General features: G+C 49.5%; 1 long non-coding RNA gene across 6 annotated transcripts; it reads left to right on the top strand.

Annotated features, from left to right (window-relative positions):
- The first annotated feature begins 1 nt into the window (after position 1).
- On the top strand, positions 2-23543 carry LOC136150053 (uncharacterized). 6 transcript variants are annotated; one of them, XR_010659748.1, is made up of 7 exons: positions 2-183; positions 12473-12585; positions 13852-13909; positions 14368-14638; positions 17757-17904; positions 19318-19486; positions 20131-23543. It is a non-coding gene; the product is annotated as an uncharacterized lncRNA (long non-coding RNA). The 6 variants fall into 6 exon arrangements; XR_010659745.1 differs by lacking the exons at positions 13852-13909; positions 14368-14638 and having other exon boundaries at positions 15-183; positions 20131-20345; positions 20728-23543; XR_010659743.1 differs by lacking the exons at positions 13852-13909; positions 14368-14638 and having other exon boundaries at positions 21-183.
- The last annotated feature ends 266 nt before the right edge of the window (positions 23544-23809 follow it).

Here is a 23809-nt window from a genome sequence, read left to right as displayed (position 1 = left end):
GGCAGCTAAAAGCTCCAAACTTGGAACTGAGGATCTTAGTGCGCAGACGTCCTTCCTGCGAAGGGCGCGGGGGCCGCTGGGAAGTGTAGTTCCTGTGCGGAGTCCGCGGGGCTCTGACTTCAGGACACGTGGTCGCGCGGGTCGCAGCGCGGGAAGATTGGGGGCGGCAGAGCTTGCGTCCAGGTAAACAAGTCGGACACGCACTCGGTGCCCGGTGATGGGAGAATCAGGGCAAGGCCAAGGGGAGCGGGCATCTGTGTTCTCCAAAAGCCCCCGAAACAGCAGCTAAAAAACATTGGCTTGGCTGAAAACCACTCGGCCGACTCAGAAAGTCAGTTTCGGGGTTCACGTGTTTGCAGGGCAGTACCAGTTGGACGGTTCCTGCCTGTAGATGTTTATTTTCCCCCACCTCAAACGTCCACTTTTTAAAAACCTTTTTCTTGCCTGGAGAATTCTCTGGTGATCTGGCCAGGGGGAGGTGGCTGCAGAGAAGATGCAAAGTTTTATTTAGTAAGCAGAGATCCAGGTCGCTTTGGGGAATCTGAAATTCAGCGCTGGGGCGGGGTAAAGGCGGGGGGATGGGGAGTTCTCATTTCTTGAAGGATCACGGAGGAAGTTCTGCTTTTTGTGTGTCAAAGCACACTTTATCAGAGTTCAATTGTTTAGATGTTGTTTCTCACCTGGAGGGGGCTGGGAGAATCCCCTAGCCGCAGGGAGAAAGTGGGTGGTCATGCTGTACCAACAGTCACGTGTCTCGAATTTGTTCAGCAGAGTTTACCGAGTTTTGTTGAACCCCTGGAGTGTGCCAGGCCCTCTCCAGGACCTGGGGTCAGTCGGTAATGCTCACGGCTAGGAGCTGGACAGCAGGTGGGCAGAGATGTCGCCCCTCAGGGAAGCAGGCAGGCGTGGGACATTCCTTGCAAGGGATGGAGGGGACCTGGGCTGAAGTGAGCTCGGACCTCCTCACTGAGTGGACCAGACTCAGAAAGGTGCTTTTCAGGTAGAGGGTGGGACTGAGGGTGGAAACCTGTTGAGATGTGAACAAGTGTAGTGGACATCTGCGCTCAATCACCTCTCACACTGTGACCCCATGGGCTGCAGCCCGCCAGGCTCCTCTGTCCATGGGATTCTCCAGGCAAGAATACTGGACTGGGTTGCCTTCCCCTCCTCCAGGGGATCTTCCCCACCCAGGGATTGAACCGGCGTCTCCTGTGTCTCCTGTACTGCAGACAGATTCTTTCCCGGCTGAGCCATCAGGGAAGCGGGGTGGCCATCTGAGGAAGCCCTGTTTAGGAGAGAGCAAGGAAGCCTGTCTACACTGCATGCGGACGTAGGAGTGGGTGGGATTCACAGTGGAGGCTCTTAAAGTCGGGCCAGAGACTTGGGCTTTATTCTGCAGGTATTGGGTGCTGGTGAAAGGGCTTTGGAAAGGGATGTAACTGAATCAAAGCTTTGTTTTAAGAGAGTAAATATGCCCTCAAGGATCAAGATGAGTTGAAACCAGGAGAAGCTAGAGATAGGTCAGGTTGGTAGCGAAAGGCAAAAAGAGGCACTTTGAAAGAGGGTTCGGCTGTGTTTGATGACCGCTGATGAAAACTATTGGAATTTTATTAAGAATTCTAAGAAGCCAGGGCCTTCTGAGTAATGGATGAATCAGAGGGAAGAGGGCCACCATTTTTCAGCTACAAATCCGCTCTTAAAACAAATGTGCAGTAGGTCATGGAGCTAACATCCATTTACTTAAGTTGATCCCCTCTGCTGACTTGAATGAGAATTAATCAAGGTCACCTCATGTTCATATTAGCTCCTGGCTCTAAATGGAAGGCTCTTGGTCCCACGAGCCCAGATACAGAGACTTGGTGTTTTCCTTTCTTTCACCATCTTTCTGAGCAAATCCATGCTGTGTATTCCTCCCTTTCTTGCACGTACAATCTGAGGCTTATTGAACCAGCGTTTTTCCTCTTAAGTTTCATTTAAGTAGGAGACAACATGGGCATGGAGATCCGTTTCAGCGCATCCAGTTCACTTTTCCGAGCATCGATGGAGGAGCAGCCACGGGCCTGAGCTCACTAACGTTTGCATTTTGTGTGGTCAGCAGCACTGCTGTCTCTTGAATTGCCCCAGACGCCCGTCTTTCCTGAAGAGCTCGAATCACGTCGTGTCTGGGGCGTTTTGCTGCAGTAGTTGCGCTGGTCCCTTCTCTGCGTAGGCGTGCAGGGTTCACAGCAAGTGGCGTATGTCCCGCAGGCCAGTCTGCATTCATATTCCTATAGAGACAGCGATGTGTTCAATAGCCACTGCACACACGCACAAAATGCACACACCTATGCCAAACACCTTTGACCTTTTGTTGTTATTCAGTCGCTCAGTCATGTCTGACTCTTTGTGACCCCATGAACGGCAGCACACCAGGCCTCCCTGTCCTTCACCATCTCCCGGAGTTTGCTCAAACTCATGCCCACTGAGTCGGTGATGCCATCCAACCATCTCATCCTCTGTCATCCCCTTCTCCTCCTGCCTTCAATCTTCCCCAGCATTAGGGTCTTTCCCAGGGAGTCAGCTCTTCTCATCGGGTGGCCAAAATATTGGAGCTGCAGCTTCAGCATCAGTCCTTCCATTGAATATTCAGGGTTGATTTCCTTTAGGGTCAGGGTTGGTTACCTTTGACCATAAATTGAACCATATATATATTTATTTTAAACTTTTTGTTTTGTGTTGAAGTGTAGCGGATCCCAGTGTTGTGACAGTTTCAGGTGCATGGGAAAGGGAGCCGGCCAGCCGCATACCTGCGTCCATTCCCCCCCAAACTCCCCTCCCACCCAGGCTGTCGCGTAACTTGGAGCTGAGTTCCCTCAACGTGATTTACAGTTGGCGTCGTGTATCGTTTTTTCTTTCTGGGAAAAACATACTTTGAATTTCCACAGGGAACTCAGCCTCTCTGCAAAGGCTTGGAGTCCCAAAGGAAAAGTTCTTCTCTTGTGCAGGTGGTAACAGGCTCCCTCCAGCTCCCTCCTGGGTGGAGGAGGAGGTTGTATTCCTACGTCTGTACGGTCGAGAGCTGTTCCTCTTCTCGGGAGTTTGTGGCCGCGCTCCTGTGAGGAGAACCCCACCCTTGGTGGTGAGTGTGCAGGACATCAGGTGTTTCTCTTCCTGTGGCCTGTGCTCCTATGTTGAATTCTTCATCTTTAAAATTTTCTGTGCTTCAGATCTTTCTAGAATACAAGGCAGTCTCGAATACAAGAACTCAAGGCAGTCTCCCCCAGCTTCTTGTTACCTTCGAGACCACTGCCAAACTCTCAGGCTGGGTGTAATAGGCTCCCTGAGACCTGGGTCCTGCTTCTCTGCAACTCAAATTTTCATGCTGTGTTGCTGCTACAGGTGCTGCTGCCGGAAGCCAGGATTGCTCCGTCCCTGCTTTTTTTAAAAAAATAAATCCAAACTTTTATGGCTGCCCTAATTCATGTTTGCAGGAAAGCCCTGATTATTTCCTACAGATGTTCAGTGTTCGTAGATTCCAATCTATGCCTTTCTTGAGGAAATTAATAGTTTATATAACAACTGACCAAGTCATAAACCGAAAATAAGAATATAATGAAGGAGAAAAAAATTAAATTTAAAAAACTTCGAATACACATTGAGACCAATTTAAAAATAGAAGTGAGTCATACTAAATGGGAACTGAATGCAGAATAATCCTAAAAATAAGATGTTTGTAACATGATTATATGATAATCTAATAATAAAAATCTGGCCTTCGCTTTTTTATTTTTTTATTGGAGCATAATTGCTTTACAACGCTGCGTTAGTTTCTGCTGCACGGAAGGTGAATCAGCCATAGGCACACACGTACCCCCCCCGGACCTCCGTGCACCCCTCTCGGTCCTCCCGGGGCCCCGCGCGGAGCTCCCCGTGCGGCAGACAGCTTTCCCCTGGCTGTCTCTTTTACGCGTGTATGACGTGCTAGTCGCTCAGTCGTGTCCAACTCTTTGTGACCCCATGGACCGTAGCCCGCCAGGATCCTCTGTCCAAGAGATTTCCCAGGCAGGAATCCTGGAACGGATCACCTTTCCCTTCTGCGGGGTACCTTCCCGACCCAGGGATCGAACTCCGGTCTGGCAGGCAGATTCTGTGCCGCCTGGGCCACCTGGGAAGTCCTACTATACGCGTGGCAGTGTGTATATGTCGATAGCACTCTCCTGATTTGTCCCAGCCTCTCCCTCCCGCCCGTGTCCACATGTCTGTTCTCTACGTCCGCCCTCCTTGCTTCTAGACGCCCCGCTCCCTCTGCCTGGCACGCCTTATCCATTCTCCCCTTAGCTCCTTCAGATTTGTCCTTGAGGACGCTCTAAGCGGACACATCCTCTTGGCTCCGTCCTGGGATCATCACCCTATGGCCGCCCTCAGGGTGAGGAGTGAATTCCCTCCTAGTACCCTGCCCCCGGCACCCTCCAGACACTCCCCCGAAGGCAGACAGGTGTTTGCTGTCACCTGCGTCTCCGCCAGGAGGCTGACCTGCTGGAGATCACAGAGACTGATCTCTGCGTCCCCCGTGCCAGCGTGGAGCATGCAGTAGGCGCGCAAATTCTCGCTGTGAGTGAGGGGCGGAGGAGACCCGTCAGCACGGTGACCTGGAATCACTGGATTCCGGGGACCGGGGTCACGCTGCAGGGGAGCATGGAGCCCCTGGAGCGGCCCTGTGCCGTCAGGTGAGGGGGGGGGACTGTGGAAAGGGGCCCTTAGCTTCGGGCAGCCTGGCTCTGGCGGGACCGCTCTAGAGGTTTACGTGGGGTGGACAAGGGGGAGGGTGGGGGAACAGTGTCCCCACCGGCGGTGATTTTGACCCTCAGGGAGCGTGTGACAGCGTCTGGGGATGGATTGGGTCGCCACAGCCAAGAGGTGGGCTGACCGTGGCGTCCAGTGGGTAGAGACCAGGGCGGTACCACGGTCCACGGGGAGCCTCCAGGAAAGGATCGTCTGGTCCAAATGTCCACAGCGCTGCATTTGGGAAAGCCTGCTGGCCGCTACCGTGAGCAGGTTGCACGTGCGTGCTGAGTCGTGACTCTGCGGCCCCGTGGACTGTAGCCCGCCGCGCCCCCTGTCCACGGGGTTCTGCAGCAAGAACACGGAGTGGGTTGCCATGCTGTCTTCCAGGGGGTCTTCCCGACCCAGGGACTGAACCTGTGTTTCTTACATCTCCTGCATTGGCAAGCGTGTTCTTTACCACTGGCGCCGCCTGGGAAGCCCCTCGTGAGCAGTTACCTGCGCTCTATTTTTTTTTATTTGTCTCTGGCCGTGCTGGGTCTTTGTTGCTGGGAGGACTCTGGCTGTGGGAGCAGGGGCTGCTGTCCAGCGGCGGGACATAGGCTCCTCACGGCGGTGGCTTCCTTGTTGCCGAGCGCGGGCTCCGGAGCGTGCGGGTTGCAGGAGTTGCTGCTCCCGGGCTCTAGAGCGGACTTAGTTGCTCCACGTAAGGTGTAATTGTTTTTTGTTGTTGTTCACACTATACGGCTTGTGGGATCTTTGTTCCCTGAACAGGGATCAAACCTGGGCCCTTGGCAGTAGAGGCAGGGAGTCCTAACCACTGAAATGCCGGGGAATTTCCAAGATGTAAGAAATACACTAGACTCTCGGAGATGGGATTCTAGCCCTGGCTTAGAAAAAGTTAGCTGAGTCTTCTCTTGGAAGTCACTTCACCTTTCTGAACCTCTTTTTGTTCCCCTGAAATAAGGAGGATCAGGCTAAGGCCCCTTCTGATTCTAACAATTCATACCTCTAAACCCAGCTCACATGTCTAATTAGAACCACTAAGGATTAAAGCAGAGAGAAAGAACTGCAAGCATGCATTCTGTTTTCCTACACTGCCTAAATATCGTTTTGTTCAGGAATTAGAAGAGTTCCAGGTTCGATCCCTGGGTCGGGAAGATCCCCTGGAGAAGGAAATGGCAACCCATTCCAGTACTCTTGTCTGGAAAATCCCATGGACGGAGAAGCCTAGTAGGCTGGCTGCAGTCCATGGGGTTGCTAAGAGTCGGACACGACTGAGCGACTTCACTTTCAGCAAGGCAACCGAGGACCACGGTCAGTCTCTCTTCAGAGGTGAGACAAGGAATACATCACAGCTTGAAACATTGTCTCCCAGGTGGCAAAACCCACCTGCATCCGACAGTTATGAATGTTTTCCAACATGTCCATTAGGTCTCAGGAACAAGGGAAGGGAAGGTATCAAAGGTTGAGCTAAGAATTCAGGGCTGATATCTAGTTTTTAGACTTTAGAAAATTATGATGTAAATAGGTGTGTTACATATAATATATGCTTTCCCTAGTGGCTCAGTGGTAAAGAATCTGCCTGCCAATGCAGGAGATCCTGGTTCAATCCCTGGGTCAGGACGATCCCTTAGAGAAGGAAATGGCAACCCACTCCAGTATTCTTACCTGGAAAATCCCATGGACAGAGGAGTCTGGGGGGCTCCAGTCCATGGGGTCGCAAAAAGTCAGACATGACTTAGCGACGAAACAACAGTGATGTAATATGATATATAATTAGGTATATTGGGGGTCCCCCACGTGGGAGATGGTTTAGGGGACTGGCTGGTGAGTTGTGCTCACACTGTATCTTTTAGTCCTTTTTTTAAATTGTATCAAAGTATCACCGTGTATTATGAGGACTGGCAGAAATTCTAGAAATCCCCAAATAGACTCAGCGTGGCTTTCATCGCTCTTCCCAATATGGTGCGCCCGTACCCGTTCAGCCTTATCTCCCCCTCAGCTACTCCAAGCTTCCGTGTTTAAACAGTGTGGTCAACGCAGGATTACTTGTCTTACTTGGGACATGAATTTACACGTTTCAGTGTGTTAACTTCTGCTGTCTTCTGCCTGCAGCCTTCTCTAGCCCCCACCGAAGGCTTCATTTTTCCAAATTCTACTTTTCCTTGAAGGTTCAAGGTCGTCCCTGCCCAGCTGGCTTTGATCACATCCTCTTGTCTCGCCCAAGAGTCTGTTTGCTTAGTTGCTCAGTCCTGTCTGACTCTGTGACCCCATGGACTGTGTGACCCACCATACTTCTCTGCCCATGGGATTTGCCAGACAAGAACACTGGTCTGGGCTACCGTTTCCTCCTTCAGGGGATCTTCCCGACCCAGGGATTGATCCCAGGTCTCCTGTGTCTTCTACATTGGCAGATGGGTTCTTTACATGCTGAGCTATCAGGGAAGCCATCGAAGAACATCCCTCCCCTTGACTTCTGACAGCATCTCTTGGCTGTTAGGAGCCGTATGTCCACTAGTATCCTGCCGTACAGTTCGGCATTTCGGGTCATTTTGCAAGTTCAGACAAATTATCATGACAAAACATCAGATTTTGTTCATCCAGTCTATCAGCACACCTATCTTGAGAACATTCTCGGTGTGAAACAGTTTGCTAAGTAGTACCTGGGGAGCAGAGCCTATTCGTCCGGAGGCCGTGTGGCTGGTGGCGAAGATGAAAGGCTGTGGCTTTAGCAACTACTCCACCTGTGTTGTTGTTCAGTCCCTCACTCGTGTCTGACTCTGCGACCCCGTGGACTGTGGCCCACCAGGCTCCTCCGTCCTTGGGATTACCCAGGCAAGAACACTGGAGTGGATTGCCACTTCCTTCTCCAGGGGATCGTCCCAACCCGGGGATTCAACCCGTGTCTCTTGCACTGGCAGGAGGATTCTTGACCACTGAGCCACCGGGGAAGCCCAGACTTAAGTAACACAGGGAACAAAAATGATATCAAACCCTGTCAGGTCAAGAGAGGAAATTGGAGTCTTGTCTGATCTCACTTGTGCATGTAGTTGTCACTTGGTATCTGCAAGGCATTGGTTCCAGGACCCTTCCCCTGTCTCACCCCCTACAGACACCCAAATCCTCAGACACTCAAGCCCCTTAGGTAAAATGCAGCCATGCACACCCTCCCATATGCTTTAAACCATCTCCAGATGACTTATAACACCTAATGTGCTGTCACCGCTGTGTGAATAGTTGTAAATACAATGTCAGTCTTATGTCAGTAATTGCCAAGGTGTGTGGCACATTCAAATTTTGCTCTTTGGAACTTTCTGGAATTAAAAAAAGTTATTTCCCATCGAGGTTGGTTGAACCTGAGGGTGGAGTGCCAATTGTATAGTTCCTCTGCCTTTCACCAATCAATCTCTTGTTACATATATATACGATACACATACACACACACACACATACACACGTATACACACATGCATATATATATGTATATATATACACATACACACACACATATATACATACACACACGCATATACACACACACATATATATACATACACACACATATATACACACACACATATATACACACACGCATACACACACACACACACACACACACACACACACACACACATTTATATAGTAGCTTCCCTGGTGGCTCAGGCGGTGCAGAATCTGCCTACAGTGCAGGAGACCCATGTTCAATCCCTGGGTCGGGAAGATCCCCTGGAGACGGGAATGGCCACCCAGTCCGGTATTCTGGCCTGGAGAATCATCCCATGGACAGAGGGGTCTGGCGGGCTCCAGTCCATGGGGTCACGAAAGAGTCACACTGACTGAGCGACTTGCCCTCACTTCACAGTTACAACAGGTCTGATGTAGGTTAAGAAAATGGACAGAACGTGATCCCCGTCCCGAGAAGCTTAAATTCCTGCGGCTGATTTTAACAACGCTTTTGTAACATGTTAAGGCTTTCAGGCCCTTCCGTCTGCTCTGTCGTTCTATGCCTGCAGTGACACCGTGAACGGCCCTGTTTCAGCATCCCAGCTTATCCATCACCTCGTGGCGTTGCTTCCTTTGGCCAAGGTGGGAAACCATGTGACCTAAAACTGTTTCGACTGCAGATGTGGAAGCCTGTCTTCTGATTCCTGGTTCCTTACTTTAAGTTGCCCAATCTAGTCTTAAGCTAGGTGACTTTTTAAAACGCCCTAGAAAAGTGCCTTTTTCAGGCTAAGAGTGATCTGGTAACATTTTACCTCATTTTCTGTTCACTATTCATGGGACAAGCCCAGTTCAGGATAAATCTGTGTATCTCCCTTACTCTCTGCACCTTGGCCAATACACTATGGCCACGGGGTGTTTGCTGTGTTCTCTGAGGATGAGCTAGAAACACCGACATAAGGCAATGCTGTGTCCTTCAAATCTCCTTGATCTGTTTACATTGATATTAATAGATGGTTCTGGGCTTTAGTCACAGGCCTGAATAATTCAGGTCAGACGGACCTGTTGCACTCTTTAAAAAACTATAAAATATTCTGGGAAATATTTTAGATAGGTAATATATGCAAGTTATAGAAAGTCCCCAGGAAAGTAAGAAACTGTGAACTGCAATGGTGTAGAAGTAATTATGGACGGTGTAATAAATCAGCTTGTTCTTAAATTGTTCCATCCGGATTAGTGGCCAAAGAGAATGTTTTATTGGTAACAACCCGTGGCAGGATCACAGAAAATGCTACTGATTTTTCATATTTATCATGTTTATCCTTCTTTTGAAAGATTTTTTTGATATGGGCCTTTTTTTTAAGTCTTTATTGAATTTGTTTTAAGTCTTGGCTTTTTGGCAACAGGCATGTGGAATCTTAGTTTCCCAACCAGGAATTGAAGCTGTGCCCCTGCGTTGGGAGGCGAATTCTTAACCCCTGGACCTCCTGGGAAGTTCCAAGTCTCTTTCTGATATAGGTAGATTCATCGTTTTGCTTTTGGCACAAACTCATAAAAACGGTTCAGGAGGATGGGGAGAAGGGTGGTTAGGGAGCGGGGATGCACACGTGCGCACGGCTGTATTTAAAGTGGGAAGCCAACGAGGACCTGTGTACCACGCAGGGGACCTGCTCGGGGTAAGGTGGAGCCCGAGCTAAGGGGTTTGGGGGAGCGTGGACGCACGTGTGTGTGTGGCTGAGTCCCTCCGCCGCCCACCTGAAACTGTTACAACATTGTTCATCAGCTGTACCCTGATACAAAATAAAAAAGCTTAAACATAAATAAATAAAATTTTTAAAAGGGAAAAAAAGAGAAGTCTTACTAGATTCTCATTGGTTCAGGTAGGGAACTGAATCTGTATAGACAAGCCTTCAGCAGTCACCATAGATCTGACTGTACGCAAATATGCTCAGTTGGAAAATGACAGATGTATATTTATGTAATTTCACTATTAAATGATATGCCCTAACCTCACTGTGGGGGGGGGGTGGACACAGGTTCAGTGTCTTCTTTAAATTAATATAGAGCATCACATCAAAAGTATAAGTATTATGAAACTGTATAATATTAGATGGGCTTTCCAGGTGGTGCTAGTGGTAAAGAACCCACCTACCAATGCAGGAGACATAAGAGATGTAGGTTCAATCCCTGGATTGGGAAGGTCCCTTGGAGGATGGCCTATAAACCCACTCCAGTATTCTTGCCTGGAGAATCCCATGGACAAAGGAGCCTGGCAGGCTACAGTCCACGGGGTTGCAAAGAACTGGACCTGACTGAAGTGACTTAGCATGCACACATGCATAATATTAGACATTGACTATTCGGGGCTCTACTGAACAGCTGATGGTATCTTATGGATTGGGCACTGCTGTGAGCCACATGCTACAAAACCTGTTGGTGACTTTGTCTTTTTCAGTCTAAGGAGTTAAACAGTAGTGATATGTTAGACTGTACTCTGCCGGAACTCTGGAAATCTTTAGAAATTATTCTAGAGCCCTCTTCCGGCAACTTAACCTACTGACATTTAGGTAGGAATTGAAGACAACCCCAGATCCTGCTCACTTGGTAAAAACTACAGGTTTCCACTTTATAGGCCTTGTTTCTCCTAGTTTTTAAAAAATCCAAATAAATGTCAAATGCGTTTATTAAATGTGTTGGAGGTATGTTGCCACATCGGATGCTGCTTTGTGGAAGGAAGCCATGTGGACTGTGGTCACCCCATCCAGCATTCTGGTGAGATTTTGAATGCTTGTGGAAACTTTAAAAATGTAGGAAATTTTATGTGTTCTTTCCCTAAATGTGGGCTTCCCTGGTGGCTTAGATGGTAAAGAATCCACCTGCAATGTAGGAGACCCTGGTTCAATCCCTGGGTCAGGAAGATCCCCTGGAGAAGGGATTGGCAACCCACCCCAGCATTCTTGCCTGGAGAATCCCATGGACAGAGGAGCCTGGCCGGCTACAGTCCACAGATTCGCAAAGAATTGGGCATACTGAAACGACTTAGCCCGCGTACACGGAAGGTGTAACAACACGTGTCCTAGCAAGTGGTGATGAAAAAAAAAACATTTTAAAAAACCTTTTAAGACAAGAGATAAGAATGTTAAGATGATTAAAAAAAAAAAAAAAAACACAAGAGGACTGTTTCCATGGGTATAAAGAGATAGGAACAGAAATGCTTATCAGCTGCATGGGAGAGAGAGGGAGAAGAAATATTTTATTACTGCAGCAAATCAGAACTCTGTTGGATGTTCATGAAGAGGAAATGGGGACCATCTGGAGAAAACAGCTCTTCTCCACTGTGTGGATTGGATTTGAGGACAGCTGAATAGCTGGGGCGTGAATTATGTGGGCCTTTGACCATAGAGTGTCACAGCCCGGTAAAGCTAACAGCAGGGGGCAGAGTGGTAGTTAATGAGAAGTGAAGACAGTTGTCAGACTTCAGTGATCAGCTTCTAGGATATGGCTTTCCTTATTAAAGAAATATGCTGATAGCATTTCAGTTCTTTCCAGTCATTTGAATGCACTGGGACCTTCATACTCCAAATCCTTCTGTTGTATTTATTCTATCTACATATTTCCGATTCATTGCCTTTGTGCTAACGTTTTTCTAGTAACCGTTACTTCCAGTTGCTAGCTGTTTTACTAATTAACTAATCACTCGACTTAAACATTAAGTATATTTTTAAAACCACCAAAATACATTTTCTTTGGTGGCCTCCTTACTTAATAACTCAACAGTAAAGGATTTTAAGGGCTTCCCTGGTGGCTCAGACACTAAAGAATCTGCCTGCAGTGCAAGAGATGAAGGTTCGATCCCTGAATCGGGAAGATCCCCTGGAGAAGGAAATGGCAACCCATTCGAGTACTCGTGACTGGAAGCCCCCAAGGACAGAGGAGCCTGGCGGGCTAGTCCATATGGGGTCACAAAGGGTTGGACACAACTGAGGGACCAACACTTTGGTTTTTCACTTTCAGGAGAGTTTAAAAGTGGAGAAATTCTCATTTATTCTTTCTAAATTCTTATTTATTAACTGAGTCTGTGTTTAAAATAATTGCGCAATACCTATCCAAAGTGGTCCATGTGAAGTGTTTGGAATTAGGCGGGGATAAAGGGAGACAGCCAGCAAATGAAGACAATTTTTTTTTTATTCGCTAAAATATCTTATGTTTTATCCTGATTAATTTTTTAAAGTATGTAGGAAAAAAGTACATATTCTTCCCTTGTTAGTGTTACAAGACATCCAGACCTGAAAAGCATCCTGTCAGAATCTGCAGAATTTCAGAAGGACTGATGGGTTTGGATGGAAGTTTTCAGCGTTCAGAAGCATTAAATCCTGGCCAGTAAGTAGCACAATGCTATTGCTCTCTTTCCGTGATGTTGCTGTTTTCTCCAGGCATTGTGAGACACAGGGCTCCCCAGGTAGCTCAGTGGTAACGAACTCGCATGTCAGTGCCCGAAACGCAAGACTCCAGCTCCGTCCCTGGGTCTGGAAGGCTCCCTGAAATAGGAAATGGCAACCCACTCCAGGGTTCTTGCCTGGGAAATCCCATGGACAGAGGAGCCTGGCGGGCTACAGTCCGTGGGGTCGCAAAGAGTCAGACACGACTGAGCGACTAAACATACACACAATAAAACGACAACATTGTGAGATATAAAGCGACATTTTTTGCTTCACTAAACGTGTCTGCATTTTAGCCTTTTAACTTTAATTGATCTGGGTGAATTATTTTAGCCACTTATGGTCAGTGCTGCTTCGGAGTAGATAGAAAGTAAAGAAAATAAAAACCATGTTCCCAGTGACTGAGCTTCCTTCAAAGAAAAAAGTTTCTGCGGCAAGAGCTGAGCAAACGTCTATATCAGAGTGCCTTCCAAAAGATGAATTGAGCCTTTAAGTATTTTTAAAATAAATCATAAGGGAGACGGAGAGCAGAGCTGTGGTGGACGCTCTTCCAGGCATCCGCTGCATCATTTCTGTGTAATGCTTTGGAAGCAGAGGAACAAGTCCTGTGAAATCGTGTTTTCAGGAAGCTACATATGCACCCTTCTCTTCTATTTCTGTTTTCTGGAGCGGCCAATTTATGCAGTGCACTTGTGAGACTCCAAGAACAAAGACCAATTTCCCTGAAGGTTATGAGCACTCTTCAATTTTACAAATGCCAAAAAAAAAAAAAAAATTTTTTTTAAAGTCACATTGTCGCATGGAGATAATGAAGTGCCCTGGGCTCTGGAGTCTCCTCGAGGAGCCTCAGAAAGGATGCCCGCTGCGTGTCACTTTTATTCCCAGATTCTGAAAGTGGAGGCAGGCAATTGCTCTTTTATGTGTACTTTTATTTTTATTTTTTTCCTTTGGCTGTGCTGCGTCTTTGCAGCGAGGGCTTTCTCTAGATGAGCGCGTGGCGGCCGCTCTCTGCTTGCGGTGCTCCGGCTCCTCCGGGCGGTGGCTCTCTTGGTGCGGAGCGCGGGCTCTGGCAGCGCAGGCTTCAGTGGCTGCGGCTCCCGTGCTCGCGAGCACGGGCGCGGTAGTTGGGGGGCGCGGGCTTAGGTGCTCCAGGGCATGCGGGATCGTCCCGGACCAGGGATCGAACCTGTGTCTCCTGCGTTGGCAGGCGGATTCTCAGCGAAGCCCCCAGGCGATTAATGCTTGACAAGCGCGGGCCAGTGGTGGTGAGCAGGCGGACCGCGGGCGGTGGGGGATGCCGGGGGGATGCCGGGGGGATGCCGGGGGATGCGGCGTCTGCCTCGGGCCGGGGCCTCTTTCCCTCTTGAGCGGGCGGGCGTCCCGCTGATGGCTGGGGATCCAGAGTGCCGGCGGCAGGGTGGGGACGTGGGCTCTGTGCCGCGGCCCGGGCCACCTGTTCCCTGCGGACGGCAGCGAGGGAAGGTCGGCCGAGGACAGCGTACTAATTCCCCTGGCACCTCCGGGTTCTGCTGTGCTCGGGCGCCGCGCGGGCCTCTCCTGTGACGCCCGTGCCGGCGGCGCGCGGGGAGCCCGGCGCCCAGAAGTAGCCCCGTGGGGGTGCTGTCTGCTGGGTGTTTTCCCCTCTCAGATGTTTACTCGGGTTTGTTTATTCTTCAAGGCGCCAGGGGTGCCTTACGGGCCAACTATTCCCCCCACGACGTAGCTGGAGGCGGTGTTTGTGCTGAGCACGCTCGTAGCTGCCTGACAAATCATCGGAGGTGGAGATCCGCGGGTTCCAGGGACGCAGACCCTCTCCAGCTTTCCTGCCTTTCCCAGACACCCGACCCGGGCGAGCGCTGAGCTCGGCGGCCGCACCTGCTCCCCCGCAGGGCCCCGTGTGCGCGCGCGGTCCTGCGGAAACTGGCTGCTCCTGCATTCCAGACCAAGGACACCGGGCCCGGATGCGGACACCTCGCCCTCGCCCGCTGCCTGTTGTAAGAGCTGGAAATGCGCCGATGTGCCCGCGTGTAGGCCTCCAGCAGGGAGGGGCTGGTCCGGAACCCAGCCTCGAACCCTTCCCGCCAAACACTGAACCTCCTGGTCTCAGGGCTTTAGGCAGAAAGCTGCTTTTGCCCGTTCTGCTAAAGCTTGGTACCTCATTATGAGACCCCAGAGGAAAATGAGGCAGGAGAGTATTTGAGATCCTTAACCCTGTCGCGTTGGGCTTCCCAGCTGGCTCAGGGGTAGAGAACCCGCCTGCCGATGCAGGAGACCCAAGAGTCGTGGGTTTGATCCCTGGGTCGGGAAGACCCCCTGGAGGAGAGCATGGCGACCCACTCCAGTATTATTGCCTGGAGGATCCGATGGACAGAGGAGCCTGGCGGGCTACAGCCCACGGGGCCACAAAGAGTTGGACACGACTGAAGCGTCTGAGCATGCATGCACCCTTGTCTGTTAGACCCGAATGCAGAAAATCAGGGCTGGTTTCAAAGTTTTCGTTTCTTATTAACTCAGCTGTTGAGATGTTGCTCTTTGTTTCTGGCAGCTCAGAAGCCAGCAGGCTTATTCAGATATAGCCAACAATCGCAGTCACCTCATTCTGTGACTTCATTTAACTGGCAGGGCAAAAAAGAAGGGAAGGATAAAAATGCCAGAACCTAAACTGGGACTAAAAGAACGCTTTTATTTTAGGTCAGCTAGTGTGAGGTTTTTGTTATGTGGACTGTAGCCCGCCAGGCTCCTCTGTCCAAGGGATTCTCTAGGCAGGAATACTGGAGTGGGTTGCCATTTCCTTCTCCAGGGCATCTTCCCCACCCAGGGACCGAACCCGGGTCTCCTGCAGTGCAGGTGGGTTCTTTACAGCCCGAGCCGCCTCTTGGAGGGAAGCAGCCCTAACTGTGAACCGCGGCTCTGCGGTGGACAGCCTCTGCAAGATAAGCCAGGTTGACACGTTTTCCCAAACGTGTAGCATGTGTTTCACTCTGGAAGAGTCGTAATCTGGACGGAGAATCACGGGATCACCCGCTATGTCTCTGTGAGCAGCGGCCCCAAGTTTGCCGTCGCGCCTGCCGACCTTTGGAGGCGTCTCCGCTCCTCTCCTCCTCTCAGAGACCCTGGTTCACTGGGAGCAAATCCATCAAAGAAAAGCACCTGGAGGCCCTGCACAGGGCCCAGACTTCTTTCCGTTTCCACTGACAAACACTGGTCCAACCACTGTCCATCGCCCAAGAGAACCTGTGTCCCTCTTGAAGTTGCCAGAGCTGTCCTGTTTAATTACCAAGAGTTGTTGTTGTTGTTGTTTGCTTGCTTTTTCTTTTAAAGACTTTTCTAGGTGGACCATCTTTTGGGGCGCGGGGGGCTGCAGGAAGAGTTCTTTATTGACTCAGCCAAACCAACAACCAGAATAACTCTGCAGCAGCTATCCCCACACCTGGATGATGTGTGACATTTTTAAAGTCTTTGCTGAATTTGTTACAACATTGCTTCTGCTTTATATTCTGGTTTTTTGGCCCCGAGGCACACGGGATCTTAACTCCCCGAGCAGGGAGTGAACCCACACCCCCTGCACTGGAGGGTGAAGCCCTCACCCCTGGATCACCAGAGGGTTCCCTAATTGGCAAGTTCTATCACGTCTCTCCTCTGCTCCGGTCCCCCGGCGGCCTCGGGTCCCACTTAGGATAAAGGCCCGAGTCCTTACAGACGCCAGAGTAGCCCTGCAAGGTGCGCCCCACCCGCCCGCCCCCACCGCCCGCTCCAGCTGACCTCCGGCTGCCCGTCACTGTGCCAGCCACACTGCCCGCTGCCGCGACTCGAACACCCTGCCCGTCCCGCTTCGGGGCTTCCTGGCAGCTCCTCGTCTCCACGGCCTCCCCACCGCCCCACCCGGCTGTCCACCTGGCTCCTTCTCACTTCTCAAGTCTGCGATCTGAGATCCACGTCACAGCGAAACCTTCTCTGACCACCCAGTTTCAAATCACACCCTTCGTTCATCTCCTCTGATTCTGTTTTATTTTTTTATCGTAGCCTTTATCACTATCTGACATCCTAAAATTTTACCCATTTATTTATTGACTCCCTTCCTGGTTTATTGCGTGTCTCCTGGAATTCGTCTGTGGATTCCTCCAGGGCGGGGAGATTTTCCAGCGCCTTTAGCAGTTTTTCTCGGAAATCTATAGTACGTGTGTGCTCTTTGCAACCCTCCAGGCTCCTCGTCCATGGGGTTTTTTCATTCAAGAACACTGAAGCAGGTTGCTATTTCCTTCCCCAGGGGATCCTCCTCACCCAGAGATCAAACCCACATCTCCTGCGTTGGCAGGTGGATTCTTTACCACTGAGCCACCTGGGAGGGCCAGGAAACACGTAGTAGGCACACAGTACATGCTAAATGGATGCAACGTTGAGTGTCTTGAACACTCACTTTCCTCTGGGCCTAGGGATGAACACCTACATGCATAGGAAAGTGAGTGCAATACTTATCCTGCCCTCGAGAAGCTTACCATCTGCTTAGCACATCCGCAGTCATACTGATGAACGGTGACAGTTGCAACCATGTCAGTTGCAAACTCCTACCATGAGCTTGAAATTCCAACCACAACCCCACACAAAGAACCCAATGAATGGCTTAATAGCCTCTCATTCAGTAGGTTTGCAGTGGGTATAGTTGCTTTTTCAAAGAACTCAGTAATAAAATCTTTCACCTATGCAAAAAGAGAGAGAGAGTTTACAGTCTCTTAGAGGGCACGTGCGTAAGTCAGCACCGCAGAGGGAGAGGCTGGGGGTGAAGAGAAGAGCGTAGCAACGAGATAGAGAGGAATCGAAGCGGTTGGTGGGGCGGGAAAGGTCGTGTGCGGGGGCTTCCCGGGCGCTCCAGTGGTTGAGACTTCACCTTCCAGAGGATGCAGGTTCCATCCCTGGTCAGGGAACTAAGAGCCCACATGCCGCACAGCGCCCCCCCAAAAGAAAAAAAGACAAAACATAAAAGCAATATTGTAGCAAATTCAATAAAGATTAAACAGTCCACACAGAAAATATCTTTAAAAGATTGCAGCATGTTGAGTGGAAGTGGGGGGAAGTGAAGGGTTAATACTTAAAGTGATCTTTCTTCCTGCTCAGATGGAATCTATCATCTGCGTAGCTGCTGCAGCGCAAATAAACCATGAATTGCTACACAAACCTTCTCACACACCAGCGACTGCTCGCCACTGCACACTTTCACCTGCACGCCTTCACCTGCCGGCTGGAACACTCACTCTTCACCCTGGTAGGTGAGGCTGGTGCTAATTCGCTCCCTGCCTGCCCTGACCTGTCCCTCTGTCCTCCACCAGGGCTTCCCTGGAGGCTCAGATGGTAAAGAATCCGCCTGCGACGTTGGAGACATGGGTTCTACCCCTGGGTCGGGAAGATCCCCTGGAGGAGGGCATGACAACTCACTCCAGTCTTCTTGCCTGGAAAATCCTGTGGACAGAGCAGCCTGGTGGGTTACAGTCCTTGGGGTCGCAGAGTCAGACACAACAGAGCAACTGAACAACGAACAACAAATGTCTTTTGAAATCAAATCTGGCTACCCCAGCTTGCTTGTAGTTTACACAGGCAAATGCATGAGTATATTTATCATCTTCTTTTTTAATATATGTATTTTAATGAAGGATACTTGACTTACAATGTTCCGGTTATATATATATACACATATATTATTTTTCAGATTATTTTCCATGGCAGATTATTACAAGATATTGACTGTAGTTTCCCGTGTCATACAGTAAACCTTTGTTGCTTGATGCGTCTCTATTTTTTTTAATTAGAATCTAGGATCCTCTTCATAGTAAGTCTAACAAGTGGAGTCAAAATGTCATAAACTTTTTAGCTAGGCAAAAATTCATGTTTTCCTATATATATTATACAGACTACATATATATAAGACTATATATGTATGTTTATCTTATTTACTCTTCTTAGAATTACTGAGACACTTAAGTCTGCGACCTGGTGACCTCATCATCAGTTCTGGATAGTTCTCAGCCGTTATCTCTTCAAATTGGCCTCTGGGTCTTCTCTCTTCTTCTATAACTAATCAAGCATATAGAGTTCTCCACCTTTCTTAAGCTCTTTTCTGTATTTTCCACTTTTTTTTTTTCACTCTGTATTAAAATTCTGGGTAAATGCTTCAATCTCCCTATGAACTAATTCTTCTACTTTGCATTATCTGCTTCTTCACACATCTGTTGAGCTTTGGGGTTTTTTCCTTGTTTTTATTTTTTGACCTCACCATGCAGCTCATGGGATCTTAGTTCGTTGAGCAGGGATCCAGCCTGGGCTCTCAGCAATAAAATCAGCAATAAAAGCGTAAGAGTCTTAACCCCTGGACCACCAGGGAATTCGCTACTGAGCTTTTAGTTCCAGCCATTATATGTATTTTTTATTTTGAGACATGCCACTTGGTTCTTTTTCAGAACTGCAAGGTCATGCTTTTACTTGCCTGTTGCCTGCAAATATTTTCCAAGCGTGTCATTTATTCCTCTAAATGCTGCGGATGTTTGTCTTATAAGCTGTATCTGGCTATTTGTGGGGCTGTTTCTGCTGGGTATCATTCGTGTTTCCTTGTTACCTTGGGTCTTGGTTATTGTTGATGGAATGCTGGTTCTTGTCTTTGAAAACCTTGGTGGGCATTCTCCAGGGCCTCTCAGGATGGTGGCCTTCTGAAGAGATTTGCTGGGACCCGAGAGTGTTCTACCAACTGGGGAACGCCTCGCACTGACCTGAAGGTGTGGGCTCACTGGTGCATCCGAGCTATGCGTGTCCAGGGTGCAGATCCACCTTTATTTCCTTCACCTACAACTAATTATGTAAATATCCTCTCATATTTGTTTTGCTATATTACTTTTTAAAAATTATCCATGCTGGGATTTCCCTGGTGGTCCAGTGGTTAAAACTCTGTGCTTCCAATTCAGGCTGCCTGGGTCTGATCCCACATGCCTCACAGCACAGTGAAAAAATAAAAATAAGTAATAAAATAAGAAGAACAACCAAATAAGAACAATCAAATAATCTTTAAAATTATCCAAGCTATTTTGATGTAATTTAGACAAGAAAAATGTAAATATGTGAGTATTCTAAAACTTTTGTTGTCAACCTTCATCAATATTCTATACACCACTGATGCATAGGAAACTTTTTTTGCATATAGACGAAATATTGATGATGGATGAGTAGTTGCAAGATAAAGTAAAGATGGTTACTTTTGTAAAGATGGTAACCATAAATGTTATTGCTGTGACTAAAATAGTAGATTTCATTGAATCTTGTATAAGAAAAATAAAAGGAAGTGAAATTGAAGGAATTGTTGGACTTCACATCTCTTTACCACAAGGAAACTCATTTCCTGAAATATATCTCTAAGGTTTTTTTTTAAAGTGCAGGTGTAAGTTTTAAACATATTACGATATTAGAGACATTATACCTTTTTAAACGGGCTTCCCCGATGTCTCAGCAGGTAAAGAATCCCCCTGCAATACAGGAGAAATAAGAAGCCGGTTCAATCCCAGGGTTGGGAAAGTCCCCTGGAGGAGAAAATGGCAACTCACTCCAGTCTTCTTGCCTGGGAAAGCCTAGGAACAGAGGAGCCTGGCGGGCTACAGTCCACGGGATTGCAAAGAGCCGGACGCGACGGAGGCGAACACCTCCTGCCTGAGATGGCTTTCCTTGGTCAATAAAACTCCCCTTGTATTCTGTTTGCAAGCTGTGTCTCCTAAGGCGGCTCTGTGCCCCTTGCAGGCTGTTTTCCTCTTCCCTTTGTAGGATGTTCGCATAGTTATGAAGCGGTGGCTGTTGGAGGCTGGGTGCCTCCATCCCACCCGATGTGAGGCGGTAACCTCTCGACTTCTTCCCGCCACGCCTCACACCTGTTCGTTCGACACTTGGACCGGTTCCCGAGATGCAGAGCGTGGCCTGGAGCCTCCGTCCCCGAGTGAGGCCCCTCGTCCCTTCTGGTCTCACTCCCTCACCCTGGACGGCCGTGCGATATCATGATTTACAGAAAATATACATGTTTGGCCCCTCAGATGACCAAAATACATTTCTCACACAGATGTGCCCGCCATCCACAATTCCCAGCTCGCCACTGCCCCAGATCCTTGGATGCAGCATCCTGAGTGATAAGACAAATGGCAGCGGTTTTGTTATAATGTTCGGCGTCTTGTCCTCAGTTCCTGCCAAACTTCCAGAGGCGTAAAAGTGGAACTGCTGTCTTGTTATTCATAGCAAGTCTCTTTCACGGAGACTGGCTTTGTGTTAACAAGGTGACTTTTGGAAAGCACCTTACGATGGGAGCTGGTTGCCAGGGGAACCAAGGGGCCCACTCCCTGATTTCTGGGGAGGGAGGAGGAAGTCCCATCACCCATGACCCGAGATTTAATCAACCGTGCCTGTGTATGGAGCCTCCATGAGAAGCCAAAAAAGGAGGAGGTTAGGGGGCTTCCAGGTGGCAGAGCCAGAACGCTTGCTTGTATCACTAGGCTCCAGCCGGCAGGAGGGCAGCCGCCCCTTTGCCCAGGGCCTCGCCCTGTGTATCTCTCGCTTCCCCGGCTGCTGACTCAGTCCTTAAATATCCTTTGTAATAAACCAGTAACCCAGGGAGCCAGTGGGCTTCTAGCATTCTGTGAACCGCTGCAGCAGATTAATGGAACCCCGGGAGGAGGACGTGGAGACCTCCGATTGACAGCCGGGTGATCAGTGGGGCTTGCAGCTGGCACCTGAAGTGGAGGACGGTCTTGGGGCACGGAGCCCTTCCTCTGTGGAATCCCGTGGACTCTCAGGCTGTCTCCAGGAAGGTACGGGCAGACCACAGAGGTAATGCAGGTCCAATTCCAGATCACCACAATAAATCGATTATCACAGGCCAGTGAGTCACACGGATGTTTGGTTTCCCGTGAAAGGCTATGTTTATACTGCAGTTTACTAAGTGTGCGATAGCATGATGTCTTTAAAAAGTTATTGCTGTTGTTCAGTCGCTAAGTCATGTGCAACTCTTACAAACCCCGTGGCCGGAAGCCCGCCAGGCTCCTCTGTCCGTGGGATTCTCCAGGCAAGAGCACTGGAGCCGGCTGCCATTTCCTCCTCCAGGGGATCTTCCCGACCCAGGGACTGAACCCTGCATCTCATGCCTCCTGCACTGGCAGGCAGGTTCTTTACTAGCGCCACCTTCTTGTTGACTGTTTTGAATTGCCCCCCATCCCCGCTGCGGTGGTCCTTTTAAAACCTGTCGGGTTACACCACTCCATTCCCTTCCCCAGTGGACCCGCCCGCATCTTTAGAGAGGGAACGCTGAAGCCTCTCCCGGGCTGACTGGCCCTTAGGCTGTGCCCGCATCCACACCCCGTTTCAACCCCGACCTGGTCCAGTTCTCTCCTCCGAGCTCTTCCTACCGAGACCCGCTGGCCTCCTTGCTAGTCCCCAGTCTCCCCAGGTTTTCCCTGCCTTGGGGTCTTCGTTTCTGCCCTCCGCCTAACCAGCCCTGTATCTTCAGGGCTTGCCTCTTCTCTTTCTTTAAACCTTTGCTCACACATCTCCCCAAAGTGACATTCTCTGACCAAGCTCTTTGAATCCACCGCCCTCAGCTCCATCCTTATTTATGTCTGTCCTCCCTAGCGTCTGTCACTTTCTAATACACAGGACGTCTACTCCTTCATTTGATTCACAGACTCTCTCCTCCTCTGCTGCCTCCCAAGGTAAGCTTCACGAGGGCAGAGATTTTTCTGGCTAAAGGAGCTCCTGGCACAACGCGTTTCATAAATGTTGGTTGAACTGACTTATTTGTTTTGTTCGTTTTATCTTGCTCATGACAGTGAGGGAGAGAACTTCTTTGACTATATTTCTTCTGCTCCTTCAATCCTTCTGACTCCATCTTCTCCAACAACCTCTGTATAGCTTGATGAAAACCAGTCTTGTTCCTAGAAAACCTGTTCCAAGGGTGCAATAAACTTGCAGCCAACCAGGTCCAGCCTGTAATAAGCTTCTAAACAGGATTCCTTCCTTGTAAAGCAGTTTATCCAAACTATATCTTTCATCATTGTCAGCTCAGGTTTCTTTGTTCCGTGGAGTAGCATAGAAATACCTACTGAAATAAAATATCCTTCACTGTGCTTTGCAAAGTCTATCTATTTAGAAGATAAAGTGGGCCGGGAGGGAAAAGGTGGGGCAGCTGAAAGTTCAACTTCATTACTTTGATCCACTGATTTGCCATTTCTTCTTTTATTTCCCCCACATTATTAACGCGTCTTCAGCAAGTGGGTGACTTCTGCAAGTGGCAGAATTGTGAGCAGCGAGGAATGAGTACCCTGCAAACTCCACTTCATATTTTTCCAGGTGCTGTTTTCCTTGAGCCTCTGCATCTCTAGGCACTTCTGTGTTGTTTGTTGATTTTAGTCACTAGGTCGTGCTGACTCTTTGCGGCCCAGTGGATTGCAGCTGGCCAGGCTCCTCTGTCCGTGGGATTTCCCAGGCAAGAATCCTGGAGTGGGTTGCCATTTCCGCCTCCAGGGGAATCTCCCCGACCCAGGGATCGAACTCGCATCTCCTGCATCAGCAGGCAGATCCTTGCCGGCACTTCCAGGGCCCAGCAAAGCCAGTCTGCTGCCCCTGGGCTGTGTGAAGGGAAGTCCAGCATTACTGCAGGCCACCCAGAACGGAGGACAGGCAGCTTCTGTTCAGAAGGCCCAAACTGCCCGATGGCTTTGGAAGAAGCCCGGTTTTCTTTAAAGGCACAGGAAAGTGCCGCTTGCAGGGTGCACGCCTTTCAGGCTGGTTGGTAGTCAGGTCACAGGGTGATGTTTCTGGAATCTTAGTCATCATCCTTTGTGTCCCCACCAGCCTGGGGTCCGTGTGCCTGTGGGCGGCATACAGTCACATCCTCCACCTTGGGGGGCTGGGGAAGGCGGGGAGGCACGGGAGGGGCTGGCTCAGTACCTACCGAGCGACTCCAGGTGTCAGACTGTTACTCCTCCCCGAGGAGGAGCTCCAGACGAGGAGCTCGGAGTCTATGTTATCAGGGAACCAGTTTTTTGCTTTTAATAGTTTTGCTTATTGCCGGCTGTGCCGGGCCTTCAGCGCTTTGCTGGGGCTTTCTCTAGTGGGCGGGGACTGTCTCTGTTTCGGGGCGCGGGCTTCGCACC

This window comes from Muntiacus reevesi, chromosome 18 (assembly GCF_963930625.1).
Source record: "Muntiacus reevesi chromosome 18, mMunRee1.1, whole genome shotgun sequence".
NCBI classification, from domain to species: domain Eukaryota; kingdom Metazoa; phylum Chordata; class Mammalia; order Artiodactyla; family Cervidae; genus Muntiacus; species Muntiacus reevesi.
This window is presented reverse-complemented; position numbering and strand designations above follow the sequence as displayed.